Below are 14,584 nucleotides of genomic sequence, written 5' to 3' on the forward strand. Positions count from 1 at the left end.
TGACAGCGCATTACGGGAGCGCCGACCTGCTGTCGCTGAGGCACACGTTACGCAATAAGAGTAAATATTACTCCGATTCCTTATTTTAACACGGCGTGAGGTCTCGGTACTGCTTATTCAGACATACGCCGTTCGGAATTTAAACGTCTAACGTTAGGCACACTTTCATGCGTATGAGAGGAGTGTAAATATGTAAATGACAGCCTAACATATTATTGAATTAAAATTTTGTTAACTATATAGCTTAGTGACACGCGAGCGAACTAGCACTAGAGGGTAATGAGCCCTGAACGAAGCCCATGTTGAAAAGTATTGGAGTGCCGTTCATTTGTATCCCGAAATTAACTTGAATGCAAACGGTTCCGCACGTGCTCTATTCGAAATGCGGCTTGGACATTGAGCAAGAGCAGTTCATCACCGGTCGGTATCCGTTAATCCGACGGCGACCATTTTGGTTCGCGTTCGAAACCAATTAGCATCGTAACAAAAATCTACGAACTTTTGCGAAGCCCGAAGCTCAAGAGGATTGTTGTCGAGGTGTTGCCACCGAGAAGTGCGGCTATGACGAGCATTGGCGGCAGGAGTCACTGAAATAGCACCTGACAACTTTTGAACAGTTTGGTTTCGCTTTAAGGCGATAGCATTTAGGAGCTCGTGCAGCAGAAAAGCTGGCGTCGGCGTCGGTCTCGATGCCGATGCCGACGCTGATATCTAGCATGGCTCCTCAAACATCTGCAAACTATCTGTTTCTCAATTGAGACATGAAATAAGAATCGAAAATAATAGTATATCGGCCACCTACACGATGCATTAATATAAACATGTGACTGGTCGAGTTTTCATCACTTCAACAAGCCACGGACATTGAACAATTAATATGTGTTGTTTAATAATCTGCATTCTTTCTGTCTCTGTCTCTTTCTCTCTCATGCTGAAGCGAAAATTTTCAACGCATTAGAAAACGAAAAAAAAAGGAAGGAAAGAACAAACACAAAAAAAACTATTTTCTGCGTTTATGTCTGTACTATGAACCAATATATTTATTTGCTTTTATACGGGATGATATTTAGAATCGGAGACGGATAAACCAGACGAAGAAACTGAAGTCTGCTAAGAAAGGACCAGAATCACGATATTAATTAACGAAGTGCGCTGCCAAAGAAACACTCTTTAAAGCGAAAACAAAACGAACATAAACAATCATGGCATTAAGGAACACGTTATATTTCGAACAGAAATTGAAAAGATGGAAGCTAGATGAGAAGAAAAAGAAACGTACAAGGACGATATCTTTGCTTCCGTTCAACGCTTTAATGCCAAGTGGACCACTTGAAATTAAAACACCAATTTGAAGCACACTTGAAAAGTCTGCCGCTCTAAGTGAATCATCTTCTTTAATTAGCCGCCCATCTTTCAGGTAGCATTCAATTGTCGCATTATGGACTCATTATTTTTCTTATCTTATTCAACGGTGTCCGTCAGTCTCGTGACATGACTGACTGGACTTGTTTTACTCCGATCTAACTGCCGGTAAAACAAGGTTCACTTCAGAAATAAGAGTTACAGCGCAAGCAAATGGATAGAGGATTGTACTAAATAATAATAAAAAAAAAACTTGAGTTTAGGGACGAAAATTGGACAACACTTCTCGTCTCAGATTTGAGACGGAGCTGGTTGCCCAAATTTAGTCTCTTATATTAACTTTTCTTTTTTTTAATATTTACTTAGGTTTGTTTTGGAACAGAGATACAGAAAAACGTTGTACCTAATAATGCCATACTTTGAAGGCAACTGGAGTTCATTCGGATTAAAGTCGGAACGAAACGAATAGGCTTCCTGCTACGGCTATACGCTTTTTTCTTGGGAATTTGAGCAACGCCCTCTGGAGGTCTTGAGCACATCGCGAAATGTTTTTCAAGTGCAGGAAAAAGATGCCAGTCGCAGGAGTCGCTGTTTGCTGCTCCTCGGAACGGTGCAGCTACGCTACAAATAAGCGCCTTATCGGGGAACTTCGTTGGCGAAGCGGAGGAGGAGATTCTGCAGGATTATAGAATTAGCGTCGTTTGCGCAGTTCATTCAAAATCGATAGACTCGAGCGAGTACATCCAAGTCGCTGTCCTTAAAGTGGGCGTCTACGCTCGGAAGACTAGCTTGGTGGACAAACTTAATTTTTACGCGAGGATTTGAGAGCGGATATAGCGCTCTAATCTTCGAGCATAGAAAACCAAGAAAACGATATATCAGAAAGAGTATTGAGTATCGAACGAGTCGGCTTAGAATCTAGAGGCAGGCAGTGGTTCCTCAGGAAACAACGTTCGAACAAGCCGGTGCGCCAGACGTTTTACAATTTCTGTTAAAGTGGCCGTGCAACGATTTTCGGACTTCGACCAATTAACTGCGGGAATGAGTCTGTGTCACCTATAGAACGAAGAACAGAAACCCGTATTTTTCTTGCGCGCGCTAGTTTTCATTTAAAACAAAAGATGACAAAAATCGAAGGTCAAATTGCTTCTCAACTTTGACGTCCTTTTTCGAGTGGCGTACTCTGGGGGACCACCTGGTTTCCCGTAGGGTTTTCTCTTCAGAGACTCCAGCCACTTCATCCGCGATTGCCAACTTTTCAAGGATTAGCATCGTCGGACGTCGCGGCGACCGATCGACAGAAAAGACGGTTCGCCACGAGGGGGACGGCGAGTTTATCGGCGTAAGGGGTCAAAATTAGGGTGGCGACGTGGGGTAACTGGTTTATTCTGACAAAAAAGCAAACACTGCCAAAAAAATAGAAACAAAGTATAACTGCACACAGGACAAGCACTAACTCTCGACTAAACTTCAATAAAAAAAAAAAACAGCAACATCGAACAATCACGGGGTGGTCAATCAACACGTGTCTAAAAATTCAAACTCTTTGCTGTGTAAATTCGGTGATGTGTAAACGTCAGGGGACGCGGTTTGTTGACTTCCCCGTGTCCCCCAGAGACGTATCACCTTAGTTCACGTAACCTCAACATGCTGCTGCAAAGCGGCAAATAATTTGTTTTTATTTTTTTATGACGCATCGGAATAGCACTTTTTCGGGGCAAGGTGGTGCTTTTTTGTCACTTGTGCATATATAAACAATATAAACGATACAAACTGTAAATTCTTTCAATAAAACGATATCACTAACCCTTTAAAGGCTTCATGCTTGTAGAGAAGAAAAAAAAAACATCAGTGGAACGTTGAAATACATTAAGCAGAAACAGAGGTGACTATGTCCGACGGGTACCTAAATCCTCTGTGTTAAATAAGCAAGAAGTTTGAAACTCTCATGAACCGTGGAAATAAATAAAGCGACAACACATGCAGCACACACTCCAACTGTGCAAAAACCGCACAATAAAAAAAAAGAAACGAATCGGGATTTTCATCCCGACTGATAAAGAGCCTCGGCAAAAATTTGCGAGCCCATATTCCTATATGCAGCGACATGAATTCAGACCTTGAATACTTTAGGAAAACTGCCCAGTCGACTCGTTCTCGAGGCCCCAAAGCCCTCGAAACCAGGGACTCGTTTTACGAGCGCAAGTGGGACACAGTGTCGCACATAAAACTGTGACTTCCTTGCAATTTTTTTATTCTCGCAGAATACGCCGAAAAATCCCCTTTCGGAAAACCAAGGCTGCTCGTTCGAGTCTCCGTCAGAGTCTGGCGTCAACAACATGTCTTTTAAGTCCCACAACGACCCCTCTGTCGACAAACCAGGGACGAGATTCGGCCGTAAAAACCGAACAATTGTTCTGTATATGTTTGTTTTTTTAACGACACAGTTACTATGGCTGCGCGGAACCGTCGGAAAGTGGACTGGAAGTAACCGTTCAAAAGGCCGACATTAACTCGGAGGAACACTCGCCGCCGGCTCGCACATTTAAGGATGCAAAGTTGTCAGTGTAACACTCCCGTTTCACAAACAAATCAATTAACTTCGTAACTATGGTTTTTAAGTAATCGCTGAACCAGCTCACGCCATGGGAGTGCGGGTAGGGTAGAGATGAAGAGCTGATTCGCCAATTACTAAGTACTGAAAGACTTTCAGTTGTTCGTTTACGCACGTGAATCATTGCTTCCGTGGACGCCCAAGCTAATTTTTCTAGGTGAAGCAAATATCCACCATGACGAGAAACTTATTGCATTCAATAGCAAGCAGTTGGATACACTTTTGGGTTTTTAAACGCTGCCAGCTGTGCAGACAGGTTAAGTGATAGGCATTTCATTGTAAGACAGAGGGTGCGAGAGTTGGGCTTCATCCTGTTACGGTTGGATAATGAATCTTTGGCAAGTCAGTTGTGGCAAAATTATCTAATGCTAAATAAAGCGAGTAAATGTGCTAAATAATAAAAAAAAGTCAAACTCGCCATGGTAGCGTGAAGGAGTATAAAATGTGTTGCGGGGTCCACTCGTGAGCCTTCTAGTTAAGAAATATAAGATTGAAAGAAATTATATCGATTTTTGTAAAAATAGAACACAAAAGTCTTGCGTTTATAAACCTTATGAATCTACAAAAATATGTGAAAAACGAAAAGAGCCTGGCGGAGAACCAGACACGCCCGCCCTTCTTAACAACTTTTGGTGGCCTTAAATGTCAGGAGCATATCATTGCTGTAAAGTGAGTTAATTAATCCAACCCACAAATTAAGGACGACATAAACGAATCGGCAAATCTTCATTATGTAAAACCGATAAATGCCAATTTCTTGGGATTATCGAACCACGAGCTATAAAAAAAAATGCGGAACGTTGACTCATTTATCTTACGGTGACTTCTTTTGCCAAGTACTTAACCCAGAGGTTTTATCAATTCCTAGGGACCTCTTGGTCAAAGTTTAACGAAATGATTATTATAAGAGTTTAGCTAGGCCACCCCTTTTCTAAATATTGAATTAGTTATAACGTGACGTCTGTTTTTGCCTTTAATAACCTCCAACCTTTAGCTTCGCACACATTATAAAATTGCAATGTATGTAGTTAAAATGTTTTTCCCGGACATAAATGTCTCCGTGGAAATTGTGCCTAAATGCAGTCATAGAAAAAGCGTCTGCCCCGTGTAGTATTTCTGATACATAAATAAACGGCTGCAGAATAGAATACTACACATTTAGCTGAATTCCCTGAAAATAACTAGAAACATCTGCAACACCCTGAAACAAAAAAAAAAATAAATAAAAAAGCTAATCCGATTTAGATGTGTTTGTGGGAGTTTAAGTTTAATACCTATTTGTATGTTTTACTCTGTATATCCAGTAGGGTGTTAGAGAATAGGGTATTCAAATACACACGGTCACACCGCAGTCTAGGAGAAGAACTAGAAATATATTTTAAGACGCCAAATTGTACTACCGACAGCTGAAAGACATCGTCCACCAGCTGCAAGGACTAAATACACACTGAATTAGCCTTCGTATTCGTTACTTTCAGGAGGTTGAAAGTTTGCATCTCTGACTTATTTTGAAATTTCGTGCCTGCCACATATACGTTTTACAATCAACAGAGCAAAACGTTTTATGCTAGTCTCACTTTAACTCCGGTAAAAAAAAAAAAAAATTTGAACGACGTATGTTATCAATTTCGCTGCCGCAAAAGAACTTCCGTAGTAGTACTTGACCCATAAAATTGCAAAAATGAATGTGTTAATAGAAGGTACATTTTTGTGGTGGCGCTAATTGGAATGATTAAATATGTGGTCGAGCTAAAAGAAAAGTAACGACAGACAGCTTTGACGTTGCGATATACTTTTGGCGAAAGCTCGTTGTGAGCTAACGAGCTTTAATCTTGTTGTGCTTAGCCTTTGTAGCCCCCAGTAAAACAGCACGCGCTCACAGAGAAAATCCACAAAAAAATTACGTAAACTAAAATGACGCTACTGCACCACTCAAACATCAAGACAATCTTTATGAGGTCCGGAGCGAAGAATAGGAATACTAATCACCGTGCCGCAAACTGACCACATCTTTATTTTCTGCGGAAAGCCTAGTAAAACAGAAAATAAATTATCTATTTTTCTTCCTCTCAACAATAACATTAAAGAACAATAAAAGTGAGGTCTGAGCTATTGTTTCTGGAAGCTGCTTCCCCGCACGATGTCTAAAACTCAAGACCAGTGCGTGTGACCTCGCTTCCGTAATATTCGCTCTACTCCGAGCTGACGTAGAGCGAAGCATCACGGAAGTGCTCCCGGAGGTCTGGAATATCGCTGCAAATAGAGGGCCACTCGAGCCACGCCAGACAACGCTGCGTATCGCTAGACGCCACGCATCCATCCGATGGTAACAAAGCCAAGTGGAGAGCGCGTGACATCCAGCGAGCCACTCGGAACGCTCACGCGAAATATTCCCCCCAAAACGGAAGGTGCAGAACGGACGTCCCTTTAGAAATCACAGCCCAGAAGGCCTTTTTCTTTTCCCTACATTCGTTCCTCGAGTTCCGCAGGGACGCCAGAGACACTCGGAGACCGGCACGAGCCCATCGTCCAAAGTCTCTGTGACGACGGGGCACGCGATCCAACCCCCCCCCCCCCCTTTCCCCTCTCTTCTTCCTCCTAAATCCCCAAGAGAGGAAGCAGCGAAAAGAACGGATTGCGGGAATGGAAATGGCAGCGAGTGTGCGTGCCTCGAGCGCGAGGGATCTATCCCTTCGGCTCGGAATCGTAAACGCTTTCTGAGTGGTCGTAAAGAGTGGCCGCGGGCAATGCGTGGCCGCCGCGCCGAGGAGAGCACTTCGGCGGGCACTGCAGCACAAGCGCCGGAGAGGGGGACGGGACGACGGCTCCGACCGAGAGTGCCCATGTCCCCCACTTTTTCCTCGGTGGCAGAAGCACGGAGCGCAAGGACGTTTGGATTCGTCCGCATTTGCGAGGCACGGATGCCATTCGGGACACGTTCACGCTCGGTCGAGCTTTGCTCACCGTCGCTCACAAACTTCGCGCCGGGGAAAGCGCGTGCCACTTTCACCGAGCGTGTTGCAGGAGCGAAAGGGTACTGAGTGGAACGGTCCTCCATTTTTGGTGCGGATGCGGCACGACCGTGTCCCATTTCTAAAATGGTATTTGTGGCAGTAGTGTATTGTAGGAGCGCTTTGATCCCCCAGGTCGTGATCGCCAGTGACCTGCAATTCAAGTATTGGGACACGGCGCACGGAGGGTTAACGGTACGCGCAAGCATTTACCATCTTCATCTTTCCCTCTCAACATGCACCCTTGACATCTAGCATCGACATTATGCGCAGTTGAAGGCTCGGGAAACCCGTGCTACCAGAATTTGCTTTCTCCTACCAACGAGACATAATTCCATTCCACTACTATTATTTTCTGCTTGGCTGCAGATCATCCGGGCAGATGTTCGTAATGCGGGGCGGCAAGCGTTTGATCTTTAGCCGTGCTCTTTTCCTGTTGCTTTAGTTCACTCACTTTTTGCGCCGTCGCTTCTCATAGTGCTCCGTGGGAACATCCCCAGCTGCTTGCTCTGACGATATACTGCGAAGCGTTCTATGCACGTAGTATCTTCAGCTGATCCATATAACGAGTTCCTTCATTCGAACTTGTCCGCGCATATACTTTATTCCTATAGGAACAAACTCATTAAAAAAAGAACGAGTTAGTCAAAGGTTTTCTCAGGACTTCCAATATTGAATCTCGACGCACTCGGACGCACAGACACGCACTCGAACACGTGGAAACACAGAAGAAGATAAATAATAGTGTCAATGGGCGCTTTACGATTAATTCCGGCCCTTAATAACCAATCGGAGATGGCTTGTAGTTTATAGTGTAATTCGGTGCGCTTATTTGTGGTTAGCTCCTTTCTAACGTTTCTTCCTCTCCATCTCGACCTACCCTGCATCTGGACACCCAAAGGGTACAGAGCGCGACACTGTTAGCGCGAACAAGCGATCACCAGTTTTTCCAGGTTTTCTCTTTGAAACCAAGGGATGTCATCCTAGTTCTTATTGCTACGGAAAGAGCTCATTTAGCTCTATAATGTAAGCGATAAAATGTCATGCTGGCTAATACTGTTTAGATGTAAAATGAGAAAATGCGCCGATATCGTGTTCGCGCTAACAGTGTCGCGATGTGTACGTTTATTGACGAATCTCTTCAGCGCAGATTTAATTCTAATGAATGAAATGCTCCAAATTGCGTTCTGAGCTCTGTCATATATTTGCCAGGCAGTTTCAATAGAAGTCATACACCTACGTCTGTAGAAAACAAGTCTTTTTTTTGACAGAACCTTTTTAAATTTGTCTACATCCTGCACATTTATGGTACAAACCAAGAAAGTCTCGCTTTAACTTGTTGAACAAAAATCCCGCAATTTCCGCTGTTACGGGTTTCGGCACATCCTAAGCACTCTGAAAATGCCTTTTTTTTGGGGGGGGGGGGGGGGGGGCATTTTCGGTTTGGAGAAGCATTAAGTCTACAGGAGCTAACCTTCATTAGAAACACCGTGTGAGTATGGGCATAATCGTGGGGAAGATGCAAAGGGCCGTGTAAGACACGGTACAACATGACAAGACGACTCGCACAAGATGGCAAAAAGACGAGAAGCTACGTCCGAACTGAATTAGTCGTCACAAACGCCAAGTCGAAGACATCAAACAATTCCTGTTTAGAATCATTGCCACCCACGTTGACAGCACAGCTTAACCAGTTCAGAATTTCTTTGACAAACCGTCTATTTAATCAAAACGTAAATGTTTTAAAAAGTTTCAACTTGTGATATTTTCTTGTTCTAAACATCGTATGAAAACTATGATTAGTTCGTTTAGGGATGCAAATTATAAGTGGTGCAAGAGGTATAATATAAATTTACGGAACAGAAGAAAGAACAAAAATGCTATAATGATTGCCGGGACTGAGCGACAGATACAAAGAATCAGCGACAATGCCCAGTTTTCTCTTTCCGCAAAAGAAGCCAACACTACTAGCAGCTAGATCGACAGCATAATTATTTACCGAACGAACAAAAAACACAGGTGTTGTTTTTTTCGTAAAGCGTTAATTGTCATTTTTTTTTTTCAATTCAAACGTACATTCATATTTTGACAAGTGAGAAGCGAGCTCGGATTCATTAAATGGCATCAAAGAACGCCTTCATCGAACAAACCCTAAATGCGAGGGTTGAGAAAGCAAAACAAACTCGCACAATAGAGGTACACGGTTCGCGTGTCTCATGAGCTGAATGAGCCTTACCGCAAACACGAACCAACCGGAAGGCATTTCCGATCTCTACGTGGCTCCGCCACAGGTCTCGTAAGCTCCCTCCCAAGCGCACTTCCTTCATCACGCTCGCCGCGGAAGCTCGCTGCGCTCGGCTTTCCCAACCCTATCCGTGGATCCAGCTCGCAAGCGCCCGCGGGAGAATATTGTATTAACTCCGCGCCGCGCTTATGGCGCCCGCGGGATTTCGACGCGCAGGGAGCTCAAGCCGAACGCCTTGAATCATTAAATTGCCTATTCTCCCTGCGGTGGTCAACATTTGCCAAAATCCGCCGGCTCCGTGACCTCTGCGCCCGCCTCGTTCTATGCCCTGGAGGGAATAGAGTACGTGCCCTTGCTCGCTGGTCTGGAAGGGGGCAGTTGACTCGTTCAAGTTTGTAGCTATACTCTACCTCCCTGCTTGCGCGCGCTGCTGTTGAAGTCACGAGCGGGAGAAAGGAATGAGACTTTCCTATCGATATCTGAGTCATGAGCTAGTCTCCGGGGGGGGGGGGGGGGGGGGGGGGAATAAAGTGACTTGGGAGTACACAAGAAAGGGCGGAGGTAAGAAGCGAGTTTCCCGTTTTACTCCTCTGCGAGTGATAGGCCAACATCCTCTCTTGCGTACTTTTGGTAACATTGCGCGCAACAAGTGAGATAGGGCATAGATGGAGGCTGTTCAACGCCGAATGCTTCAGAGCTAACAAGTTGTGTAGTGTATATTTCTTTTAAGAACAAATGAGACATCTGTCTTGGATTTAGAGCTTGCGTGGATGTGAGATTCTACAACGTCAAGGTGGGTTGATTAAAACGGTTGCTAAAATAAAGCAAAGCAAGTCCGAGGTAAAGCATAAAGATGGCGTATCACGGAAAATAATGTTATTATTGGTTGGATGATTAGATGAATGTAGTGTTTGTGGTTGGCTGACGAAGCTATGTAAGTAGTAAGAAGTATGTCATGTGGATGAAGCTTATATATATATATATATATAAAAATAAAGCACTGGATGTCAAAGCAAACACTCAAAGGTATCATAATATAGATAAGACACTTCTCTCTACCAAAATAATCTTAACCATATAAAACAGAAAATCCTCGCAGGAATAGAGGAATTAAGGCGGCGATACTACGTTGTTGTTGTTATTTTATTTTAAAAAGTGTAGTTTTTTGTCTTTTCACTAGTGAGAAAGACAACGCAACCCGTGCATGGAATTTAGTGATAGTTAATAACATTAGCTTAAGTTTTATTTTCGTAAAACTCTATTTTTCCGCCTGTTCGAGAAAATAGCGTTTTCGTCAATATATATTAATTTAAACTAACGTGATGTTGCTACAAGGTTTTCTTTTTCACTCTGTCATAAAAAAACAAATATAGCATCAGAGCATCTTAGATTAATACACATAATGTTCAATTTCAAGTGAAACTGATTTTTTTAAAGGAGGTGAGAGTTAGACGTGCGCCGGGTTTGCCATGCATTTATCAGGATCGATAGAAATTAAATGAGGAAATAATCGTCGTGGTAAGTTAGATAATTAACTCAAGTTTGACCCTTTGCTTTTTTTAATCTTGGTTTTAGAAGATGTTGCAATCGCAGCATTGATGGCAATTCCTATTATAGGGCAGACCAATTAAATTATTTGTGGAATTGTAATAGTAGTTAAATTGTTAGTTGTAACGACTTTGACTATTTTTACTCCAACCTAAAAATTGTGCGCGAAAAAAAAACAAAAAAACTTTGCAAGCCTAGCTTACATTGACGCTTGGGAGAGTGACGTATTTGTTTAAATTTCGACGTTACTATATCGGCAACGTGGCCTGTGGCTAGCTAGGGTTACTAGGCTGGGTTATAAATAGCCCAAGTTGGGCTACATATTTTTGTAGTTGGCGGGAAAATCTGGTGGTTATCTACTTGGCTATTGTTATTGGATTATTACATACCCGAGAGTAAACCAATTTAAAACCACTTGATTTTAAAGCCTTCAACGGGGTATTATTGAGCCAGGTAGAAAACAACGATCAACTCAGGAAATTCGGAAAGGAAAATATCCAAATCACAAGCATGAAAATACAATAAGGGGACCCTCACTGGTGTTGGTGGCGGGGTGCGCTAATTTCTTTCTGATGTTCTCCGTCTGAAGCATTTTTGGGTCAGTGTGTCAGATATTTAACAATCACCCCCCACCCCACCTCTTTTCGCCTCCCTAAAATTTTACACATGCGAAATTTCAGAAAGGGGGAGGGGGAACATTCCCCCCCCCCCCAAGATATGTCCCCGTGCTCCGCCATTGCTTCTAAAAACTAGGAATATATGTTTTAACTTCTTTCTTAATTATTTCGTAAATGCATGTAATTATGTCATACATTATGTCATCATTGTTCCAAAAAGATGTTTTGATTACCTTGTATGATGTTTTATGTTTTGGGCCATTTGGGCTATTTTTATAGCCCCACATTCGGCTATTTTAGGGCTGTATCTCACAACATTTGGCGGATTAATTGGCAAGTTCCTGGCAACCTTGTGGCTTCGCCGACGACAGAAGTAACACAGTGACTAAAACGAGTAAGTCACTCTTTTAAGCTTTATTGTGGGTAGGGCTTTCGGTGCACTTTTTTTTTGCGCATACTGTATATTAAAATCGGGCTAAAAATATTTAAAAAACTCAACTAATATTTAAAGAAACTATTACATATTCGCAAATCACTTTAAATTGCCTAGCTTATAATAGCAATGGTTGTAAATACTGCAATTGCGACGTGACCCCTAAACCAATAATTAAAAACATTAATAAACACAAAATGTAGGTAATCAACCACCTTAAAATGATGATTAGCTCCTCATCTAATGTTTGCCGGGCCTCATAAATACATGGTGAAGACGGCAGTCATTTTATTCTTATCCCCCTTTTTCAAAAATTATGTTCAAAATTAAAATCGAACACTCTGCATATGCGGCATTAAGCGTTACTGCCAAACAATGTCGGTGATTTCCATAATATTACATGTAATTTGATATACACACAGAAGCAGGCCAAGCAACTACGCAGAGGCGTGTGGTTTCAGTAATTGAGGTGCATAACAGCTGTACCACTGTGGCCGGTGAAAAGAAAGGACTGAAATGCTGCCCGGAGGACCTCTCGTGATCATTATCTCCTTTGGCGCCTAGCTGCTAAAATACATAGAGGCTCAAACCGCGATAGCAGCTCAGGAAAGCACCAGAAAATTGGTTAACCATATAACCAAGCAAAATGAACTGAAAAAGAAAAATTCCTCCCATCAAAATTTTTTAAGGAACTACTGCCGATTTCAGACTTCGGGTTGATAACGTTAGCGGTATTCGAACACATTTCGACGTAGAGACAGATGTCAACGTAAGTGAGGAGTGTCACAAATGACAAGGCGATCCCCAATTCTCAAGCCCATGATTGCACGAACTGTGTTGGTGATTATTCCTGAACACACGTATTAACACAACTTAGAAGCATGCTGTGAGACAAACTTCAGCTTCAGCTTTTTTTTTATAAAAAAAACGAAAACAAAATACTAATCTTACATCTACACGTTTTGAGGGATATGTGCCTTTCATTTCCTCAGCCGCGGTAACTTGTAGATGGCTGCGAACATCTCCCTTAATGTTTTATGTAGGCATCGGAAACATAAGGACATTGAGTAGAGTATCGTTCTCATGGGTAGCTTAAATAACAACGAAAAATACAATACAATACAATAAAAAACCATCTTTATTTACTTTGTTTGAAAATAATACAATATAAAGCCCACATAAGCCAATGATGGCTTGTGTGTGGGACGCGACAGGAGCCTCTGCATTTTTATTGCACACATAACTAAAAATAACAAAACATACCAATATTAGTACCTATTACTGCAGTTCCACCTCCTTCTACAGCTTATATTAGTTCGCCTACTTTGATGAGTACATGTGTAAACCCATCCAATCATATTGAATTAGCATTTATATACCGTAAAGAAGAATAGAATTCACGACTTACGAGACAATTCTAATAATAGAACACAATAACAACCTTTTATATCCTGCGTTTCGGGGATACTCATCGGTTATACCTATTACCTTTTAGAATCTTTTTTTTCCCTGTTCAATTATCCACTTCTTTGCTATTTTGTTTTATTCTAGGGGGTTTTATTTCTAGTAGCTCATCGGGTAATGTATTATAAAGCTTAGGTATGTAATATTTCCTTGTGGCCTCTCCATATCTTGTTCTTACAAATGGTTCAACAAATTTTTTATTAGGTCTTCATGTCCTTTCTTTTTTATTTTCGCGCCTATATTTATTGGTGAAAAAATGCTTTATAATAATATCGTACTTCATTTGATCTCAGAAATGTAATATTCCTAATTCTTTATGCATATAATCTGAGAAATTAGTTTCTTTGCTTCGGTACCCAATATTCCTAACTATCCTTTTTTGAATCGATTCTATCTTTAGTTGTAAATATTTGACGCAGTGCCCGTAAACTGCTATTCCATACTGAAGTACGGATTTACCCAGTGAATTGTATATCATTTTAAGTATGGATCGCGGTACTAGTTCTTGGATGTGGTACATATGGGCCATTAATACCCTTAATTTTTTGCAAACCTGGTCTATGTGAATATCCCATTTAACATATTTGTCTATGTGCATACACAGGTATTTTACATTATCAGCGTATTTTAGCGGGATGCACGAGCAGTTGTCGCAGTTCTTATCATGCATTTTTATTGGAAATTCATTTACGATTTTTTTTCTTGGATCTCTAAAGCATATTACTTGCGTTTTAGGAACATTTACAATTATTTGGTTTTCACGGTACCATTAAATAATTTTATGTATATCATCCGGTATAGTCATTGCCGCTACTTCGTAATTTCTATGTGCGTATACAATTACCGTGTCATCTCCAAATTGAAGGAGCTTACTTTTTAAGCTAACCTGTGCTATCGCGTTAACATATATATTAAAGAGTAGTGGACCGAGGACTGTACCTTGTGGTACTCCTTGTTTTACCATAATTTCCTTGCTATATTTTGAGCCTAAACGTACTACCTGAAATCGATCGAAAAGAAGGTATGAACTCCTCCGTGAAGATATTCGTCGCATAAGCACGGCCTGGAAATGTTTTTTCTAACGTTTTGAAATGCACACCTACACACATCCATCTGGAAGAGGTAAAATAATTAAATACAAAGTGTAAAACCTAAATTAACAGCCAGGCTGAATCAGCGTAGAAGAACAAATGCTAACAGTGCTTGTTCGTTTTTTAGACTCCAGCTTTTAATAAGTTTATCTATACACCTCTTCGTCCGCCTATTTTCTTTTGAGACAAGACACCTCAT

The sequence above is a fragment of the Ixodes scapularis genome, unplaced genomic scaffold (assembly GCF_016920785.2).
Source record: "Ixodes scapularis isolate PalLabHiFi unplaced genomic scaffold, ASM1692078v2 PGA_scaffold3__209_contigs__length_174095766, whole genome shotgun sequence".
NCBI lineage: Eukaryota > Metazoa > Arthropoda > Arachnida > Ixodida > Ixodidae > Ixodes > Ixodes scapularis.